The 24,321-nt window shown below is 31.2% G+C and overlaps 3 pseudogenes; all 3 read right to left on the reverse strand.

Moving 5' to 3' along the window:
• Positions 1-1,326: 1,326 nt before the first annotated feature.
• On the reverse strand, positions 1,327-7,080 carry LOC126917342 (transcription elongation factor SPT6-like; annotated as a pseudogene).
• Positions 7,081-9,732: 2,652 nt separating this feature from the next.
• Positions 9,733-15,493, reverse strand: LOC126917341 (transcription elongation factor SPT6-like; annotated as a pseudogene).
• A 2,647-nt stretch (positions 15,494-18,140) lies between these two features.
• LOC126917343 (transcription elongation factor SPT6-like) lies at positions 18,141-23,908 on the reverse strand (annotated as a pseudogene).
• Between the last annotated feature and the right edge of the window lie 413 nt (positions 23,909-24,321).

Here is a 24,321-nt window from a genome sequence, read left to right on the forward strand (position 1 = left end):
TTTATATATATATTACACACTTCTCGATCAAAATTCTACATTTGTAGCAAAAACCTCAGAAAAGATTCTATAAAAAGAGCATAATGTACATATAAAGAAGGAAAACAACATTTTCATGATAAAATTTGTTTTGCTAAATTGAAATATAAAATTAAATATAAAATTAAATCATTTCTGTTAATTTCCTCCTTTTTTATGTACATATATATTACACACTTCTCGATCAAGATTGTACATTTGTAGAAAAAACCTCAGAAAAGATTCTATAAAAAGAGCATAATGTACATATAAAGAAGGAAAACAACATTTTCATGATAAAATTTGTTTTGCTAAATTGAAATATAAAGTTAAATATAAAATTAAATCATTTCTGTTAATTTCCTCCTTTTTTATGTACATATATATTACACACTTCTCGATCAAGATTGTACATTTGTAGAAAAAACCTCAGAAAAGATTCTATAAAAAGAGCATAATGTACATATAAAGAAGGAAAACAACATTTTCATGATAAAATTTGTTTTGCTAAATTGAAATATAAAATTAAATATAAAATAAAATCATTTCTGTTAATTTCCTCCTTTTTTATGTACATATATATTACACACTTCTCCATCAAAATTGTACATTTGTGAAAAAAACCTCAGAAAAGATTCTATAAAAAGAGCATAATGTACATATAAAGAAGGAAAACAACATTTTCATGATAAAATTTGTTTTGCTAAATTGAAATATAAAATTAAATATAAAATTAAATATAAAATTAAATCATTTCTGTTAATTTCCTCCTTTTTTATGTACATATATATTACACACTTCTCGATCAAAATTGTACATTTGTAGAAAAAACCTCAGAAAAGATTCTATAAAAAGAGCATAATGTACATATAAAGAAGGAAAACAACATTTTCATGATAAAATTTGTTTTGCTAAATTGAAATATAAAATTGGCATTAAATCATTTCTGTTAATTTCCTCCTTTTTTATGTACATATATATTACACACTTCTCAATCAAAATTGTACATTTGTAGAAAAAACCTCAGAAAAGATTCTATAAAAAGAGCATAATGTACATATAAAGAAGGAAAACAACATTTTCATGATAAAATTTGTTTTGCTAAATTGAAATATAAAGTTAAATATAAAATTAAATCATTTCTGTTAATTTCCTCCTTTTTTATGTACATATATATTACACACTTCTCGATCAAAATTGTACATTTGTAGCAAAAACCTCAGAAAAGATTCTATAAAAAGTGCATAATTTGTACTAGTAATACATATTTGATATAGAAAATGCTTTGTGCCAATTAACAGAAAATGAAACCATACACATTTATGGTTCAATTTACTCTTTTTCTTTTGTTAATAGAGTATACTCTATTCGATAGAGTATTGTTTCAAATAACCAATTGTTCTAGCTACATATACATGTAAAACGTATGATTATCAACTTTCATCATATAGGGGAGTACCATCTCCACTTAGACATACTCCGGGGACTAGAATTTGTAAATGGAGTTTCTCTAGGAGATTTATAAGACGGAGTACGTGCAGATGGGGTTCTATTGCGCGGAGTTGCTCTCCCATTTTGATCTTCTTGATTTCGTGGCGTTTTTCTAGATTCATCATATCTTGGAGTAGTATTATTATAATTAGAAAATGAATTAGAAGATTGCTTTGATCGAGCCCATGCTTCCGCCGCTTTTGTCCAATTCGTTGCATTAGATGTACTAGTGACAGATCTATGTGATCTTGCAGTTGTATGTGAATTTGAATTCATTGCTGGAGGAATTGGTTGTAAGAATGGTCCTTGAGAGTGGCTGGGTGTTTGTGGATGATGAGGCGTGTGGTGTGGTGTATGATAGGGGGTCATAAACGGAGTTTGGCCGGAAGGCGTATAAGGCGTACTTCCATACATTCCATAATTATTAACACTAGCAGCTCCTGGAGTGTATGGTGGATAATGATGTGGAGTTTGATTTGCTACTTTCGAGAGTGAATGTAACATGTCGTGTGGCATATTCTGTGCTACCCTCTGTATTGTATCTGCATTCACTCCTGAAAAAAAAGAAACAGACAAAAAGGAAGTTAATTTCAGTAGAATAAAAATTATTATAGGATCCAAATTCTTAGTAATATGAAACTTACCATTCACTCCTGGAGTACCATTGTATGGTGTTCTGGAAGTCATAGTTCCATGTGGAGTACCAGGTGTAGCTTGTCCTGGCATAGGATCTCTAAAGTGTTCTTTGAACCAGCGGAACAAGTCATTTATTCTATTAAACATTTGATCTCTAAATCGAAATCCATCGGCTATTACAGTAACATATTCATGACGGCAACGAGTTCGTGGTAAATACGAAAGTAAAAATTTTCCAGGATAATTCTAAAATGTATAACAAAAAATATTAATTTAATTGAAAAATAAAAATTTTGAAGTAGGAATATAAGCAAATATTAAATATTTTCGAACATACCTTAGTTGCAGATACAATATATGGTATTCCTCCAGGATTTTGCTTCTTCTGTTCCTTCAAAATTTCTTCTGCTTTATCTTTAATGCCTTCTACGCTTGTTTTGTAATATTTAAAATCTAAAAGTTCCGAAGCATAAGCAGCCATCGGATTAATATGTCTAGCGATAATTTCATCCAAATCTTCAAATTCTTCATTGCCAATCCATAAACTGCGACCCAAAGAGAATGCATTTTCTTTGCCTTCTTCCCTTACATCAATATGTTGATAAATATTTTCTGTAACTTTCCATGTTACGGTCAAATGATCGGCTCCCTTACTGCTAGGTCGTATTATTGCTTCCCCTTGCCTCATAGTTGGCATTAACTTTTCAGCTTCTGCAAAACTTATATTATGGAAACTAGGATGAACTATAAGACGTTTTACATAAGTTTGTCGTTGTTGTAATTTCTTAGCATCCTCATCTGTTTTCATATCTTTTTCTTCTGCCTCTACTTCATAATAAACGTCTCGCTGAGGTCTCCATTCGTGATTTTTATCAATAAGATCACTCGTCTTGCTAGTACATTCGACACTAAATCGTTCTACTTCGATCTTAATTATACGACAATGAATTACTTGTCCGACACGTACTCTTTCCTCTGGACTAGCGACATGTTTATCAGACAGATTTTTTACGTGAATGTATCCAGATATTCCATTATCCAACCTTAAACGAATTCCAGTTGCTTTCCCCGGACATGCACCGGCATCAAAATGATTCCATACCTCGAACAATTCTGGAAAATCGTTTTTCAAGCAGAATGGGCATTGCCATAATCCGGTTTCATCATTTCGAACAGGATTCGCTTGATCTAATTGATCTCCTCGAGGTCTTCTATGGCTTATACCAACAACTGTTGCCAAAATTAATTTACCGACATAGAAAGTTTCCGGAGTTTCTTTAGTCAAAATATCAAATAATTGTTCAGTATTTAGAGATTGGTAAGGTACACGGAGATCTTTGTATCTACAATTCAGTTCAGCTCTTATATCGTAAAGAGTAATGCACTTGTTTCCAAAACACTGTCTTTCAAGCTCTTCTGCAAATGCATCTAAATCTAAATCTTTTAATCTTTCTGGTGATTCAAGAATTTCTTCTAGGGCACCAGCAGGATTTGCATTTTCATCATCATACTCTAAAGCATCTACTGCCATTTTTCTTGCCCATTCATATGTCTCTGGATGTACACGCGAGCCATCTAGTACTTCCACATATGCCTCTGTGCTATCTCCTAAACTATTTGTATCAATTTTAATAAAACCAGCACAATTGACAAACACTTTAGGTCCCATATGACATGCTGTTATAAGCTGTGTTCTATTTTCTAATCTCTGATTAGTTTGTTTCAAAATCTTAATCAGAGCCTGTGCTTTTCTAGGTCCCAAGCCACATACAAATTGTACTAGGTTTGCTGTATAAGGCTGCTGAACTGCTCTATTTAAATCTACTCCTACTTCATTTATACGATTTATAAATTCCAAATATAAATTTTCTATAAGATCATCTTTAGAAAGTTGATCTTGCAAAGGATGATATTTAAGGCACAGAATTTCTTCATCTATGGTACACAACTGAGAGAATTCTAATAGAGGATCTTGTATTTTTCTTGCTAAAGATATAGCTTGTCTTAACAATTCTGGATAATCTCTGAACTCAGATATACTTCTATTACTATTTGCATAAACTTTAGTAAGTTCATTATCACATATTTCCACTTGGATTGTAGGAAATTGTCCTTCTTTTGCAAGATTAGCTATACATTCTTTTATATCAGATACAATCATTAATGCTTCTCTAGATTCACCACTTACTACCACAACATGTGGTTTCTTTGTGGCAATAAAATTTTTAATTCCAAGCAACTGTGCCTTTTTCAATGTCTTTTCACTTTCCATAAAACTATTTTTACGTTTCAATAAATGCGGTAATCTTAGGTAATCAGTACATTCTCCTTCTGGAGAAATTATGCAAGCAAAGGCGGCTTGAGACGGATCAGGCACATATGCCAAACCCATCACACGAATTCCTTTGCTAGTATTCCAATCTTCGTCATCTTCATCGGGAAATTCACAAGTATATGGAGCAATTTTTATCCAATTGTACATTTTGCGGCAACACGCTTTCATAACACATTCTTTTGCTTCTAATAAAAGATTGGATCTCAATTCTTTTTTCAATTGAGGTATAATAATCCGATTTAAAGCTACTTCAACACTGCCAGTTCTTAATGCATTCCAATCTTGGACACTTTTACTAAATTCGTCCCTATAATATAGTTGCTTTATTTCATCGATATAATTATTGCTAGTATTTCCTTCTATCACGTCACTAAAGGAAAGTGTAATTAATTTATCTTCTTCTGCTACAATTAGTTTTAAGAATTGATCACCAACAAGATCCCGTACAGGTTTATTTTTAAGATATTTTAATCCATAGATGGCATGCCCTTCATCTATCTCCTTTATTCCTTTTTTAGTTGGTTTTACGGATACTTTTGCTCTCTCCATATACATTTCTCTAACGCATTTACGAACTAATGGTTCGTGCGCCAACTGAATCGCAACCATTAATTGTGCAGCTTTAAGTACTTCGTCACTTGTTGTAAATATTGCAGAACAAAAATCATTTGCTACTATTGCAGGTTCTATTGGATCTTGATCTACTTCATGACGCTGATAATTGTCTTGAAGATTTTCAGCAAAATGTTCGGGTGAGAGACCAAATTTTTTAATAAATCCGTCTAGGCCAGCTTTTCTGCAAATATAGTAAGGACCTTTTCTAATCGGCTGCTTTAATGATTCGTCTATTTCTTCTTCTTCATCTTCTACATCAGCAATTTCAGGTAGATCTTCTCCAAGTTGTTGCTGTCTTTTCTTCAATTTAGCTTCCCTTTGTGCTTGTTTTTTCTTCTTATGTGCACTTTCTTGCATGGATGACACATCCTGATTATAATACAACATAAAATGTCGATAAATATCATTTAATTCTTCAAAAGTTTGAGCATTTTTAAGTCGTTCAATATCACCGTCTTTAATAACTCGTATGTTGTCAGGTAATGGAGCATCTGGATTTTTCATAATCTCATCTAATTGAAAATTCCTCATCTTCTCAAAGAGTTTCACTAAATTTTCTTTTCTTTGTTTAAGTTGGCACCATTTTATGTCAAACTTATAAATTTTCCACAAATCATTGATGTTTAACTCTGGCAACACGTATTCTTTTCTATAAAATGCAATAAACGGAACTTCAAAGTTCTGATTACGCATAAAATCTAAAACTTTCTTAATTTTGCCGATTGTTTGCGGACCCTTTTTAGCTCTTTCTTTGGCTTCTTCATTTAGATGAGAATCTTGTATTGAAATTGTTGGTTGACAGAATGCCTGTTTATATATCCATTCAGCTTCAAGATCTAATTCATCCGAATCTTCCACTGTAGGTATAATGGGAACAACGCGAAGTTGCATACGTTCAGGAATGTCTGTAATACGAATCTCATTGTCCACATCGGTGAAGTGTCCACGTATAAGTTCACTAGGTTCATATACTTCAAAAATACTTTTCCTTGTGCTCTTTCTCTTAAGATGTTTTTTTGATCGCCATGGGCGGTCTTCTGCATCATCATGACTATATTCATCATCTTCCTCTTCTTCCTCTTCAAACTCATCCTCTTCATATTTCCCAAATTCGTTATAATCAAAATCAATGCCAAAAATATCTTGGGCTTCTTGCAATGCAGCATCCGTATATGTAGGTCTTTTCTTTCTTCTCTTTTCGGTTATGGGTATTCCATCACCATCCACAATAAAATCATCTTCGTCATCACTTTCTTCCTCATCATACCTTTCCACTTCATCTCTGTGGTCAACTTCACTTCTTTCTTCATCCTCGTCTCCAGAACCTTGAAACAATTCATTGGCAATAGCATCTCTTCCATCGTCTATCTCTTTTTCTTCTTCCACTTCTGACTCTTCATCTTGTATTTTACGTAAACGCTTAAAACGACGTTTCCTTTCAACTTTAACTCCTAAATTTTCTTCAAGTAGGTCATAATCTTCATCTTCTAAACGATCATCAAAATCTTCATCATCACTTTTTTTACGTTTTCTAGAATCAGCAGATCCATCACTATCTTCACCATCATTGTCATCATCGATAGGACTATCATCAATAAGTCCGGGAACTTCTCCATCATCTTCTAGATATTAAACATACATATAATTTAAAGGAAGATGTTTCTAAGTATCAGTAAATATTAATTTACATATTATTAATGATGTATAAATCTTGACTCTAATATTTAATGTATAATGAATAAATAATATATATAATATGTATAAATAATATATATAATGTATAAATAATAATATTTAATGTATAAGTAATAATATTTAATGTATAAGTAATAATGTATTTCCTAGGACCTTAAAAAGCTTTGAAAGAAACAGTAACTAAATACTTTTTTGTATCAAAAATTTCACATACCTTCGTCGTCATATTCATCCTCACTGTCCTGCATTGCTTCTAATTTTTTAAGTTTCTTCTTTTCTTTAACATCAAGTTGTTGCTCTTCCTATAAAATTATGAAACATTAGATATGTTCACAATTATTATATGTTCACAAATAATTGCACGTATTTCACTATTTTATTAGTTACCTCACTTTCTTCTGCTTCAAAATCCAAATAATGTGCCATTTTCTATTAGAAATATAAGAATTTTTCGAAAAAATATATAACAAAGCAGAATAACAGACGGAAGAATCGTACTACGGCGCAAGAAGCACTGACTGATCGCTACAGCTGTTTAATACTACGCGTCTATGGGTATTGTGATCGTCCAGAAACTTTCTTGGTGGGGCAACTTTCTTTGTAGTATAGTTCCTTAATCCGCCGCTGCAGTAAGTGACGGCTCTGCGATCGAGTTATGAATAATTTTTTTTTATAGTAAGTAGCCAGTTTACATTATTAAAATAATGTCAGTCAATTATGCAAACCATTATGCAAAATATTTAATAAAATGCATGTATATGTTTCATATATATTCTGCTTTATAACTATAAAATAATTTTTAAAACAAAAAAACATGCTTTTTTTGTGTACTAAGTATGATTATTTTTATTTATACATTATTTATTTATACATTATTTATACATTATTTTATTTATACATTTTATTTATACATTTTATTTATACATTATCAGATTTTTTAATATATATTGAAAGTATTTCTTAAATATATATTATTGTTATTTATAATAAATAATTATTAAAAATTGGAATTCAAAATGATGACATTTGTAACTATGATCATTAGTTTATGAAGGGTTGAAAAGAAAGAACGAACATCTTATTTAACACATGTTTAATGTTCCTAATATTTTATAATAAAATACATATCAAAATTACACGTGCTTAGATTAACATATCGATAGTAAGTCAATTATTATACAAATAAAACTTATACATATATTTTTGAATTAAGGCAGTATCTGTGTTTGAATAATATATATTAGGTCATCACATAAGTTCGTGCCGACTTTTGTGTACACATTTCATGTGTCGATTTATAAACATACGACAATAAGGGACCAATGCACTTGAAAAATAAACAATCTTAACATATATAACCGCTCGAAAAACGGAACGAACTTATGGGATGACCTAATAGAACTAAATGGTAATATGATATATTTGAGCAAATATAAACAGATATATTGTATAGAATTGATAGTTTGAAGATGTAATATCATTGAGGTAGAATATTTTAAACATTATGTACATATAAAGAAGGAAAACAACATTTTCATGATAAAATTTGTTTTGCTAAATTGAAATATAAAATTGGCATTAAATCATTTCTGTTAATTTCCTCCTTTTTTATTTATATATATATTACACACTTCTCGATCAAAATTCTACATTTGTAGCAAAAACCTCAGAAAAGATTCTATAAAAAGAGCATAATGTACATATAAAGAAGGAAAACAACATTTTCATGATAAAATTTGTTTTGCTAAATTGAAATATAAAATTAAATATAAAATTAAATCATTTCTGTTAATTTCCTCCTTTTTTATGTACATATATATTACACACTTCTCGATCAAGATTGTACATTTGTAGAAAAAACCTCAGAAAAGATTCTATAAAAAGAGCATAATGTACATATAAAGAAGGAAAACAACATTTTCATGATAAAATTTGTTTTGCTAAATTGAAATATAAAGTTAAATATAAAATTAAATCATTTCTGTTAATTTCCTCCTTTTTTATGTACATATATATTACACACTTCTCGATCAAGATTGTACATTTGTAGAAAAAACCTCAGAAAAGATTCTATAAAAAGAGCATAATGTACATATAAAGAAGGAAAACAACATTTTCATGATAAAATTTGTTTTGCTAAATTGAAATATAAAATTAAATATAAAATAAAATCATTTCTGTTAATTTCCTCCTTTTTTATGTACATATATATTACACACTTCTCCATCAAAATTGTACATTTGTGAAAAAAACCTCAGAAAAGATTCTATAAAAAGAGCATAATGTACATATAAAGAAGGAAAACAACATTTTCATGATAAAATTTGTTTTGCTAAATTGAAATATAAAATTAAATATAAAATTAAATATAAAATTAAATCATTTCTGTTAATTTCCTCCTTTTTTATGTACATATATATTACACACTTCTCGATCAAAATTGTACATTTGTAGAAAAAACCTCAGAAAAGATTCTATAAAAAGAGCATAATGTACATATAAAGAAGGAAAACAACATTTTCATGATAAAATTTGTTTTGCTAAATTGAAATATAAAATTGGCATTAAATCATTTCTGTTAATTTCCTCCTTTTTTATGTACATATATATTACACACTTCTCAATCAAAATTGTACATTTGTAGAAAAAACCTCAGAAAAGATTCTATAAAAAGAGCATAATGTACATATAAAGAAGGAAAACAACATTTTCATGATAAAATTTGTTTTGCTAAATTGAAATATAAAGTTAAATATAAAATTAAATCATTTCTGTTAATTTCCTCCTTTTTTATGTACATATATATTACACACTTCTCGATCAAAATTGTACATTTGTAACAAAAACCTCAGAAAAGATTCTATAAAAAGTGCATAATTTGTACTAGTAATACATATTTGATATAGAAAATGCTTTGTGCCAATTAACAGAAAATGAAACCATACACATTTATGGTTCAATTTACTCTTTTTCTTTTGTTAATAGAGTATACTCTATTCGATAGAGTATTGTTTCAAATAACCAATTGTTCTAGCTACATATACATGTAAAACGTATGATTATCAACTTTCATCATATAGGGGAGTACCATCTCCACTTAGACATACTCCGGGGACTAGAATTTGTAAATGGAGTTTCTCTAGGAGATTTATAAGACGGAGTACGTGCAGATGGGGTTCTATTGCGCGGAGTTGCTCTCCCATTTTGATCTTCTTGATTTCGTGGCGTTTTTCTAGATTCATCATATCTTGGAGTAGTATTATTATAATTAGAAAATGAATTAGAAGATTGCTTTGATCGAGCCCATGCTTCCGCCGCTTTTGTCCAATTCGTTGCATTAGATGTACTAGTGACAGATCTATGTGATCTTGCAGTTGTATGTGAATTTGAATTCATTGCTGGAGGAATTGGTTGTAAGAATGGTCCTTGAGAGTGGCTGGGTGTTTGTGGATGATGAGGCGTGTGGTGTGGTGTATGATAGGGGGTCATAAACGGAGTTTGGCCGGAAGGCGTATAAGGCGTACTTCCATACATTCCATAATTATTAACACTAGCAGCTCCTGGAGTGTATGGTGGATAATGATGTGGAGTTTGATTTGCTACTTTCGAGAGTGAATGTAACATGTCGTGTGGCATATTCTGTGCTACCCTCTGTATTGTATCTGCATTCACTCCTGAAAAAAAAGAAACAGACAAAAAGGAAGTTAATTTCAGTAGAATAAAAATTATTATAGGATCCAAATTCTTAGTAATATGAAACTTACCATTCACTCCTGGAGTACCATTGTATGGTGTTCTGGAAGTCATAGTTCCATGTGGAGTACCAGGTGTAGCTTGTCCTGGCATAGGATCTCTAAAGTGTTCTTTGAACCAGCGGAACAAGTCATTTATTCTATTAAACATTTGATCTCTAAATCGAAATCCATCGGCTATTACAGTAACATATTCATGACGGCAACGAGTTCGTGGTAAATACGAAAGTAAAAATTTTCCAGGATAATTCTAAAATGTATAACAAAAAATATTAATTTAATTGAAAAATAAAAATTTTGAAGTAGGAATATAAGCAAATATTAAATATTTTCGAACATACCTTAGTTGCAGATACAATATATGGTATTCCTCCAGGATTTTGCTTCTTCTGTTCCTTCAAAATTTCTTCTGCTTTATCTTTAATGCCTTCTACGCTTGTTTTGTAATATTTAAAATCTAAAAGTTCCGAAGCATAAGCAGCCATCGGATTAATATGTCTAGCGATAATTTCATCCAAATCTTCAAATTCTTCATTGCCAATCCATAAACTGCGACCCAAAGAGAATGCATTTTCTTTGCCTTCTTCCCTTACATCAATATGTTGATAAATATTTTCTGTAACTTTCCATGTTACGGTCAAATGATCGGCTCCCTTACTGCTAGGTCGTATTATTGCTTCCCCTTGCCTCATAGTTGGCATTAACTTTTCAGCTTCTGCAAAACTTATATTATGGAAACTAGGATGAACTATAAGACGTTTTACATAAGTTTGTCGTTGTTGTAATTTCTTAGCATCCTCATCTGTTTTCATATCTTTTTCTTCTGCCTCTACTTCATAATAAACGTCTCGCTGAGGTCTCCATTCGTGATTTTTATCAATAAGATCACTCGTCTTGCTAGTACATTCGACACTAAATCGTTCTACTTCGATCTTAATTATACGACAATGAATTACTTGTCCGACACGTACTCTTTCCTCTGGACTAGCGACATGTTTATCAGACAGATTTTTTACGTGAATGTATCCAGATATTCCATTATCCAACCTTAAACGAATTCCAGTTGCTTTCCCCGGACATGCACCGGCATCAAAATGATTCCATACCTCGAACAATTCTGGAAAATCGTTTTTCAAGCAGAATGGGCATTGCCATAATCCGGTTTCATCATTTCGAACAGGATTCGCTTGATCTAATTGATCTCCTCGAGGTCTTCTATGGCTTATACCAACAACTGTTGCCAAAATTAATTTACCGACATAGAAAGTTTCCGGAGTTTCTTTAGTCAAAATATCAAATAATTGTTCAGTATTTAGAGATTGGTAAGGTACACGGAGATCTTTGTATCTACAATTCAGTTCAGCTCTTATATCGTAAAGAGTAATGCACTTGTTTCCAAAACACTGTCTTTCAAGCTCTTCTGCAAATGCATCTAAATCTAAATCTTTTAATCTTTCTGGTGATTCAAGAATTTCTTCTAGGGCACCAGCAGGATTTGCATTTTCATCATCATACTCTAAAGCATCTACTGCCATTTTTCTTGCCCATTCATATGTCTCTGGATGTACACGCGAGCCATCTAGTACTTCCACATATGCCTCTGTGCTATCTCCTAAACTATTTGTATCAATTTTAATAAAACCAGCACAATTGACAAACACTTTAGGTCCCATATGACATGCTGTTATAAGCTGTGTTCTATTTTCTAATCTCTGATTAGTTTGTTTCAAAATCTTAATCAGAGCCTGTGCTTTTCTAGGTCCCAAGCCACATACAAATTGTACTAGGTTTGCTGTATAAGGCTGCTGAACTGCTCTATTTAAATCTACTCCTACTTCATTTATACGATTTATAAATTCCAAATATAAATTTTCTATAAGATCATCTTTAGAAAGTTGATCTTGCAAAGGATGATATTTAAGGCACAGAATTTCTTCATCTATGGTACACAACTGAGAGAATTCTAATAGAGGATCTTGTATTTTTCTTGCTAAAGATATAGCTTGTCTTAACAATTCTGGATAATCTCTGAACTCAGATATACTTCTATTACTATTTGCATAAACTTTAGTAAGTTCATTATCACATATTTCCACTTGGATTGTAGGAAATTGTCCTTCTTTTGCAAGATTAGCTATACATTCTTTTATATCAGATACAATCATTAATGCTTCTCTAGATTCACCACTTACTACCACAACATGTGGTTTCTTTGTGGCAATAAAATTTTTAATTCCAAGCAACTGTGCCTTTTTCAATGTCTTTTCACTTTCCATAAAACTATTTTTACGTTTCAATAAATGCGGTAATCTTAGGTAATCAGTACATTCTCCTTCTGGAGAAATTATGCAAGCAAAGGCGGCTTGAGACGGATCAGGCACATATGCCAAACCCATCACACGAATTCCTTTGCTAGTATTCCAATCTTCGTCATCTTCATCGGGAAATTCACAAGTATATGGAGCAATTTTTATCCAATTGTACATTTTGCGGCAACACGCTTTCATAACACATTCTTTTGCTTCTAATAAAAGATTGGATCTCAATTCTTTTTTCAATTGAGGTATAATAATCCGATTTAAAGCTACTTCAACACTGCCAGTTCTTAATGCATTCCAATCTTGGACACTTTTACTAAATTCGTCCCTATAATATAGTTGCTTTATTTCATCGATATAATTATTGCTAGTATTTCCTTCTATCACGTCACTAAAGGAAAGTGTAATTAATTTATCTTCTTCTGCTACAATTAGTTTTAAGAATTGATCACCAACAAGATCCCGTACAGGTTTATTTTTAAGATATTTTAATCCATAGATGGCATGCCCTTCATCTATCTCCTTTATTCCTTTTTTAGTTGGTTTTACGGATACTTTTGCTCTCTCCATATACATTTCTCTAACGCATTTACGAACTAATGGTTCGTGCGCCAACTGAATCGCAACCATTAATTGTGCAGCTTTAAGTACTTCGTCACTTGTTGTAAATATTGCAGAACAAAAATCATTTGCTACTATTGCAGGTTCTATTGGATCTTGATCTACTTCATGACGCTGATAATTGTCTTGAAGATTTTCAGCAAAATGTTCGGGTGAGAGACCAAATTTTTTAATAAATCCGTCTAGGCCAGCTTTTCTGCAAATATAGTAAGGACCTTTTCTAATCGGCTGCTTTAATGATTCGTCTATTTCTTCTTCTTCATCTTCTACATCAGCAATTTCAGGTAGATCTTCTCCAAGTTGTTGCTGTCTTTTCTTCAATTTAGCTTCCCTTTGTGCTTGTTTTTTCTTCTTATGTGCACTTTCTTGCATGGATGACACATCCTGATTATAATACAACATAAAATGTCGATAAATATCATTTAATTCTTCAAAAGTTTGAGCATTTTTAAGTCGTTCAATATCACCGTCTTTAATAACTCGTATGTTGTCAGGTAATGGAGCATCTGGATTTTTCATAATCTCATCTAATTGAAAATTCCTCATCTTCTCAAAGAGTTTCACTAAATTTTCTTTTCTTTGTTTAAGTTGGCACCATTTTATGTCAAACTTATAAATTTTCCACAAATCATTGATGTTTAACTCTGGCAACACGTATTCTTTTCTATAAAATGCAATAAACGGAACTTCAAAGTTCTGATTACGCATAAAATCTAAAACTTTCTTAATTTTGCCGATTGTTTGCGGACCCTTTTTAGCTCTTTCTTTGGCTTCTTCATTTAGATGAGAATCTTGTATTGAAATTGTTGGTTGACAGAATGCCTGTTTATATATCCATTCAGCTTCAAGATCTAATTCATCCGAATCTTCCACTGTAGGTATAATGGGAACAACGCGAAGTTGCATACGTTCAGGAATGTCTGTAATACGAATCTCATTGTCCACATCGGTGAAGTGTCCACGTATAAGTTCACTAGGTTCATATACTTCAAAAATACTTTTCCTTGTGCTCTTTCTCTTAAGATGTTTTTTTGATCGCCTTGGGCGGTCTTCTGCATCATCATGACTATATTCATCATCTTCCTCTTCTTCCTCTTCAAACTCATCCTCTTCATATTTCCCAAATTCGTTATAATCAAAATCAATGCCAAAAATATCTTGGGCTTCTTGCAATGCAGCATCCGTATATGTAGGTCTTTTCTTTCTTCTCTTTTCGGTTATGGGTATTCCATCACCATCCACAATAAAATCATCTTCGTCATCACTTTCTTCCTCATCATACCTTTCCACTTCATCTCTGTGGTCAACTTCACTTCTTTCTTCATCCTCGTCTCCAGAACCTTGAAACAATTCATTGGCAATAGCATCTCTTCCATCGTCTATCTCTTTTTCTTCTTCCACTTCTGACTCTTCATCTTGTATTTTACGTAAACGCTTAAAACGACGTTTCCTTTCAACTTTAACTCCTAAATTTTCTTCAAGTAGGTCATAATCTTCATCTTCTAAACGATCATCAAAATCTTCATCATCACTTTTTTTACGTTTTCTAGAATCAGCAGATCCATCACTATCTTCACCATCATTGTCATCATCGATAGGACTATCATCAATAAGTCCGGGAACTTCTCCATCATCTTCTAGATATTAAACATACATATAATTTAAAGGAAGATGTTTCTAAGTATCAGTAAATATTAATTTACATATTATTAATGATGTATAAATCTTGACTCTAATATTTAATGTATAATGAATAAATAATATATATATATATATATAATAATGTCTAAATAATATATATAATATGTATAAATAATATATATAATGTATAAATAATAATATTTAATGTATAAGTAATAATGTATTTCCTAGGACCTTAAAAAGCTTTGAAAGAAACAGTAACTAAATACTTTTTTGTATCAAAAATTTCACATACCTTCGTCGTCATATTCATCCTCACTGTCCTGCATTGCTTCTAATTTTTTAAGTTTCTTCTTTTCTTTAACATCAAGTTGTTGCTCTTCCTATAAAATTATGAAACATTAGATATGTTCACAATTATTATATGTTCACAAATAATTGCACGTATTTCACTATTTTATTAGTTACCTCACTTTCTTCTGCTTCAAAATCCAAATAATGTGCCATTTTCTATTAGAAATATAAGAATTTTTCGAAAAAATATATAACAAAGCAGAATAACAGACGGAAGAATCGTACTACGGCGCAAGAAGCACTGACTGATCGCTACAGCTGTTTAATACTACGCGTCTATGGGTATTGTGATCGTCCAGAAACTTTCTTGGTGGGGCAACTTTCTTTGTAGTATAGTTCCTTAATCCGCCGCTGCAGTAAGTAACGGCTCTGCGATCGAGTTATGAATAATTTTTTTTTATAGTAAGTAGCCAGTTTACATTATTAAAATAATGTCAGTCAATTATGCAAACCATTATGCAAAATATTTAATAAAATGCATGTATATGTTTCATATATATTCTGCTTTATAACTATAAAATAATTTTTAAAACAAAAAAACATGCTTTTTTTGTGTACTAAGTATGATTATTTTTATTTATACATTATTTATTTATACATTATTTATACATTATTTTATTTATACATTTTATTTATACATTTTATTTATACATTATCAGATTTTTTAATATATATTGAAAGTATTTCTTAAATATATATTATTGTTATTTATAATAAATAATTATTAAAAATTGAAATTCAAAATGATGACATTTGTAACTATGATCATTAGTTTATGAAGGGTTGAAAAGAAAGAACGAACATCTTATTTAACACATGTTTAATGTTCCTAATATTTTATAATAAAATACATATCAAAATTACACGTGCTTAGATTAACATATCGATAGTAAGTCAATTATTATATAAATAAAACTTATACATATATTTTTGAATTAAGGCAGTATCTGTGTTTGAATAATATATATTAGGTCATCACATAAGTTCGTGCCCACTTTTGTGTACACATTTCATGTGTCGATTTATAAACATACGACAATAAGGGACCAATGCACTTGAAAAATAAACAATCTTAACATATATAACCGCTCGAAAAACGGAACGAACTTATGGGATGACCTAATAGAACTAAATGGTAATATGATATATTTGAGCAAATATAAACAGATATATTGTATAGAATTGATAGTTTGAAGATGTAATATCATTGAGGTAGAATATTTTAAACATTATGTACATATAAAGAAGGAAAACAACATTTTCATGATAAAATTTGTTTTGCTAAATTGAAATATAAAATTGGCATTAAATCATTTCTGTTAATTTCCTCCTTTTTTATTTATATATATATTACACACTTCTCGATCAAAATTCTACATTTGTAGCAAAAACCTCAGAAAAGATTCTATAAAAAGAGCATAATGTACATATAAAGAAGGAAAACAACATTTTCATGATAAAATTTGTTTTGCTAAATTGAAATATAAAATTAAATATAAAATTAAATCATTTCTGTTAATTTCCTCCTTTTTTATGTACATATATATTACACACTTCTCGATCAAGATTGTACATTTGTAGAAAAAACCTCAGAAAAGATTCTATAAAAAGAGCATAATGTACATATAAAGAAGGAAAACAACATTTTCATGATAAAATTTGTTTTGCTAAATTGAAATATAAAGTTAAATATAAAATTAAATCATTTCTGTTAATTTCCTCCTTTTTTATGTACATATATATTACACACTTCTCGATCAAGATTGTACATTTGTAGAAAAAACCTCAGAAAAGATTCTATAAAAAGAGCATAATGTACATATAAAGAAGGAAAACAACATTTTCATGATAAAATTTGTTTTGCTAAATTGAAATATAAAATTAAATATAAAATAAAATCATTTCTGTTAATTTCCTCCTTTTTTATGTACATATATATTACACACTTCTCCATCAAAATTGTACATTTGTGAAAAAAACCTCAGAAAAGATTCTATAAAAAGAGCATAATGTACATATAAAGAAGGAAAACAACATTTTCATGATAAAATTTGTTTTGCTAAATTGAAATATAAAATTAAATATAAAATTAAATATAAAATTAAATCATTTCTGTTAATTTCCTCCTTTTTTATGTACATATATATTACACACTTCTCGATCAAAATTGTACATTTGTAGAAAAAACCTCAGAAAAGATTCTATAAAAAGAGCATAATGTACATATAAAGAAGGAAAACAACATTTTCATGATAAAATTTGTTTTGCTAAATTGAAATATAAAATTGGCATTAAATCATTTCTGTTAATTTCCTCCTTTTTTATGTACATATATATTACACACTTCTCAATCAAAATTGTACATTTGTAGAAAAAACCTCAGAAAAGATTCTATAAAAAGAGCATAATGTACATATAAAGAAGGAAAACAACATTTTCATGATAAAATTTGTTTTGCTAAATTGAAATATAAAGTTAAATATAAAATTAAATCATTTCTGTTAATTTCCTCCTTTTTTATGTACATATATATTACACACTTCTCGATCAAAATTGTACATTTGTAGCAAAAACCTCAGAAAAGATTCTATAAAAAGTGCATAATTTGTACTAGTAATACATATTTGATATAGAAAATGCTTTGTGCCAATTAACAGAAAATGAAACCATACACATTTATGGTTCAATTTACTCTTTTTCTTTTGTTAATAGAGTATACTCTATTCGATAGAGTATTGTTTCAAATAACCAATTGTTCTAGCTACATATACATGTAAAACGTATGATTATCAACTTTCATCATATAGGGGAGTACCATCTCCACTTAGACATACTCCGGGGACTAGAATTTGTAAATGGAGTTTCTCTAGGAGATTTATAAGACGGAGTACGTGCAGATGGGGTTCTATTGCGCGGAGTTGCTCTCCCATTTTGATCTTCTTGATTTCGTGGCGTTTTTCTAGATTCATCATATCTTGGAGTAGTATTATTATAATTAGAAAATGAATTAGAAGATTGCTTTGATCGAGCCCATGCTTCCGCCGCTTTTGTCCAATTCGTTGCATTAGATGTACTAGTGACAGATCTATGTGATCTTGCAGTTGTATGTGAATTTGAATTCATTGCTGGAGGAATTGGTTGTAAGAATGGTCCTTGAGAGTGGCTGGGTGTTTGTGGATGATGAGGCGTGTGGTGTGGTGTATGATAGGGGGTCATAAACGGAGTTTGGCCGGAAGGCGTATAAGGCGTACTTCCATACATTCCATAATTATTAACACTAGCAGCTCCTGGAGTGTATGGTGGATAATGATGTGGAGTTTGATTTGCTACTTTCGAGAGTGAATGTAACATGTCGTGTGGCATATTCTGTGCTACCCTCTGTATTGTATCTGCATTCACTCCTGAAAAAAAAGAAACAGACAAAAAGGAAGTTAATTTCAGTAGAATAAAAATTATTATAGGATCCAAATTCTTAGTAATATGAAACTTACCATTCACTCCTGGAGTACCATTGTATGGTGTTCTGGAAGTCATAGTTCCATGTGGAGTACCAGGTGTAGCTTGTCCTGGCATAGGATCTCTAAAGTGTTCTTTGAACCAGCGGAACAAGTCATTTATTCTATTAAACATTTGATCTCTAAATCGAAATCCATCGGCTATTACAGTAACATATTCATGACGGCAACGAGTTCGTGGTAAATACGAAAGTAAAAATTTTCCAGGATAATTCTAAAATGTATAACAAAAAATATTAATTTAATTGAAAAATAAAAATTTTGAAGTAGGAATATAAGCAAATATTAAATATTTTCGAACATACCTTAGTTGCAGATACAATATATGGTATTCCTCCAGGATTTTGCTTCTTCTGTTCCTTCAAAATTTCTTCTGCTTTATCTTTAATGCCTTCTACGCTTGTTTTGTAATATTTAAAATCTAAAAGTTCCGAAGCATAAGCAGCCATCGGATTAATATGTCTAGCGATAATTTCATCCAAATCTTCAAATTCTTCATTGCCAATCCATAAACTGCGACCCAAAGAGAATGCATTTTCTTTGCCTTCTTCCCTTACATCAATATGTTGATAAATATTTTCTGTAACTTTCCATGTTACGGTCAAATGATCGGCTCCCTTACTGCTAGGTCGTATTATTGCTTCCCCTTGCCTCATAGTTGGCATTAACTTTTCAGCTTCTGCAAAACTTATATTATGGAAACTAGGATGAACTATAAGACGTTTTACATAAGTTTGTCGTTGTTGTAATTTCTTAGCATCCTCATCTGTTTTCATATCTTTTTCTTCTGCCTCTACTTCATAATAAACGTCTCGCTGAGGTCTCCATTCGTGATTTTTATCAATAAGATCACTCGTCTTGCTAGTACATTCGACACTAAATCGTTCTACTTCGATCTTAATTATACGACAATGAATTACTTGTCCGACACGTACTCTTTCCTCTGGACTAGCGACATGTTTATCAGACAGATTTTTTACGTGAATGTATCCAGATATTCCATTATCCAACCTTAAACGAATTCCAGTTGCTTTCCCCGGACATGCACCGGCATCAAAATGATTCCATACCTCGAACAATTCTGGAAAATCGTTTTTCAAGCAGAATGGGCATTGCCATAATCCGGTTTCATCATTTCGAACAGGATTCGCTTGATCTAATTGATCTCCTCGAGGTCTTCTATGGCTTATACCAACAACTGTTGCCAAAATTAATTTACCGACATAGAAAGTTTCCGGAGTTTCTTTAGTCAAAATATCAAATAATTGTTCAGTATTTAGAGATTGGTAAGGTACACGGAGATCTTTGTATCTACAATTCAGTTCAGCTCTTATATCGTAAAGAGTAATGCACTTGTTTCCAAAACACTGTCTTTCAAGCTCTTCTGCAAATGCATCTAAATCTAAATCTTTTAATCTTTCTGGTGATTCAAGAATTTCTTCTAGGGCACCAGCAGGATTTGCATTTTCATCATCATACTCTAAAGCATCTACTGCCATTTTTCTTGCCCATTCATATGTCTCTGGATGTACACGCGAGCCATCTAGTACTTCCACATATGCCTCTGTGCTATCTCCTAAACTATTTGTATCAATTTTAATAAAACCAGCACAATTGACAAACACTTTAGGTCCCATATGACATGCTGTTATAAGCTGTGTTCTATTTTCTAATCTCTGATTAGTTTGTTTCAAAATCTTAATCAGAGCCTGTGCTTTTCTAGGTCCCAAGCCACATACAAATTGTACTAGGTTTGCTGTATAAGGCTGCTGAACTGCTCTATTTAAATCTACTCCTACTTCATTTATACGATTTATAAATTCCAAATATAAATTTTCTATAAGATCATCTTTAGAAAGTTGATCTTGCAAAGGATGATATTTAAGGCACAGAATTTCTTCATCTATGGTACACAACTGAGAGAATTCTAATAGAGGATCTTGTATTTTTCTTGCTAAAGATATAGCTTGTCTTAACAATTCTGGATAATCTCTGAACTCAGATATACTTCTATTACTATTTGCATAAACTTTAGTAAGTTCATTATCACATATTTCCACTTGGATTGTAGGAAATTGTCCTTCTTTTGCAAGATTAGCTATACATTCTTTTATATCAGATACAATCATTAATGCTTCTCTAGATTCACCACTTACTACCACAACATGTGGTTTCTTTGTGGCAATAAAATTTTTAATTCCAAGCAACTGTGCCTTTTTCAATGTCTTTTCACTTTCCATAAAACTATTTTTACGTTTCAATAAATGCGGTAATCTTAGGTAATCAGTACATTCTCCTTCTGGAGAAATTATGCAAGCAAAGGCGGCTTGAGACGGATCAGGCACATATGCCAAACCCATCACACGAATTCCTTTGCTAGTATTCCAATCTTCGTCATCTTCATCGGGAAATTCACAAGTATATGGAGCAATTTTTATCCAATTGTACATTTTGCGGCAACACGCTTTCATAACACATTCTTTTGCTTCTAATAAAAGATTGGATCTCAATTCTTTTTTCAATTGAGGTATAATAATCCGATTTAAAGCTACTTCAACACTGCCAGTTCTTAATGCATTCCAATCTTGGACACTTTTACTAAATTCGTCCCTATAATATAGTTGCTTTATTTCATCGATATAATTATTGCTAGTATTTCCTTCTATCACGTCACTAAAGGAAAGTGTAATTAATTTATCTTCTTCTGCTACAATTAGTTTTAAGAATTGATCACCAACAAGATCCCGTACAGGTTTATTTTTAAGATATTTTAATCCATAGATGGCATGCCCTTCATCTATCTCCTTTATTCCTTTTTTAGTTGGTTTTACGGATACTTTTGCTCTCTCCATATACATTTCTCTAACGCATTTACGAACTAATGGTTCGTGCGCCAACTGAATCGCAACCATTAATTGTGCAGCTTTAAGTACTTCGTCACTTGTTGTAAATATTGCAGAACAAAAATCATTTGCTACTATTGCAGGTTCTATTGGATCTTGATCTACTTCATGACGCTGATAATTGTCTTGAAGATTTTCAGCAAAATGTTCGGGTGAGAGACCAAATTTTTTAATAAATCCGTCTAGGCCAGCTTTTCTGCAAATATAGTAAGGACCTTTTCTAATCGGCTGCTTTAATGATTCGTCTATTTCTTCTTCTTCATCTTCTACATCAGCAATTTCAGGTAGATCTTCTCCAAGTTGTTGCTGTCTTTTCTTCAATTTAGCTTCCCTTTGTGCTTGTTTTTTCTTCTTATGTGCACTTTCTTGCATGGATGACACATCCTGATTATAATACAACATAAAATGTCGATAAATATCATTTAATTCTTCAAAAGTTTGAGCATTTTTAAGTCGTTCAATATCACCGTCTTTAATAACTCGTATGTTGTCAGGTAATGGAGCATCTGGATTTTTCATAATCTCATCTAATTGAAAATTCCTCATCTTCTCAAAGAGTTTCACTAAATTTTCTTTTCTTTGTTTAAGTTGGCACCATTTTATGTCAAACTTATAAATTTTCCACAAATCATTGATGTTTAACTCTGGCAACACGTATTCTTTTCTATAAAATGCAATAAACGGAACTTCAAAGTTCTGATTACGCATAAAATCTAAAACTTTCTTAATTTTGCCGATTGTTTGCGGACCCTTTTTAGCTCTTTCTTTGGCTTCTTCATTTAGATGAGAATCTTGTATTGAAATTGTTGGTTGACAGAATGCCTGTTTATATATCCATTCAGCTTCAAGATCTAATTCATCCGAATCTTCCACTGTAGGTATAATGGGAACAACGCGAAGTTGCATACGTTCAGGAATGTCTGTAATACGAATCTCATTGTCCACATCGGTGAAGTGTCCACGTATAAGTTCACTAGGTTCATATACTTCAAAAATACTTTTCCTTGTGCTCTTTCTCTTAAGATGTTTTTTTGATCGCCATGGGCGGTCTTCTGCATCATCATGACTATATTCATCATCTTCCTCTTCTTCCTCTTCAAACTCATCCTCTTCATATTTCCCAAATTCGTTATAATCAAAATCAATGCCAAAAATATCTTGGGCTTCTTGCAATGCAGCATCCGTATATGTAGGTCTTTTCTTTCTTCTCTTTTCGGTTATGGGTATTCCATCACCATCCACAATAAAATCATCTTCGTCATCACTTTCTTCCTCATCATACCTTTCCACTTCATCTCTGTGGTCAACTTCACTTCTTTCTTCATCCTCGTCTCCAGAACCTTGAAACAATTCATTGGCAATAGCATCTCTTCCATCGTCTATCTCTTTTTCTTCTTCCACTTCTGACTCTTCATCTTGTATTTTACGTAAACGCTTAAAACGACGTTTCCTTTCAACTTTAACTCCTAAATTTTCTTCAAGTAGGTCATAATCTTCATCTTCTAAACGATCATCAAAATCTTCATCATCACTTTTTTTACGTTTTCTAGAATCAGCAGATCCATCACTATCTTCACCATCATTGTCATCATCGATAGGACTATCATCAATAAGTCCGGGAACTTCTCCATCATCTTCTAGATATTAAACATACATATAATTTAAAGGAAGATGTTTCTAAGTATCAGTAAATATTAATTTACATATTATTAATGATGTATAAATCTTGACTCTAATATTTAATGTATAATGAATAAATAATATATATATATATATATATAATAATGTCTAAATAATATATATAATATGTATAAATAATATATATAATGTATAAATAATAATATTTAATGTATAAGTAATAATGTATTTCCTAGGACCTTAAAAAGCTTTGAAAGAAACAGTAACTAAATACTTTTTTGTATCAAAAATTTCACATACCTTCGTCGTCATATTCATCCTCACTGTCCTGCATTGCTTCTAATTTTTTAAGTTTCTTCTTTTCTTTAACATCAAGTTGTTGCTCTTCCTATAAAATTATGAAACATTAGATATGTTCACAATTATTATATGTTCACAAATAATTGCACGTATTTCACTATTTTATTAGTTACCTCACTTTCTTCTGCTTCAAAATCCAAATAATGTGCCATTTTCTATTAGAAATATAAGAATTTTTCGAAAAAATATATAACAAAGCAGAATAACAGACGGAAGAATCGTACTACGGCGCAAGAAGCACTGACTGATCGCTACAGCTGTTTAATACTACGCGTCTATGGGTATTGTGATCGTCCAGAAACTTTCTTGGTGGGGCAACTTTCTTTGTAGTATAGTTCCTTAATCCGCCGCTGCAGTAAGTAACGGCTCTGCGATCGAGTTATGAATAATTTTTTTTTATAGTAAGTAGCCAGTTTACATTATTAAAAT

This window comes from Bombus affinis, chromosome 6, assembly GCF_024516045.1.
Source record: "Bombus affinis isolate iyBomAffi1 chromosome 6, iyBomAffi1.2, whole genome shotgun sequence".
Classification (NCBI taxonomy): Eukaryota; Metazoa; Arthropoda; class Insecta; order Hymenoptera; family Apidae; genus Bombus; species Bombus affinis.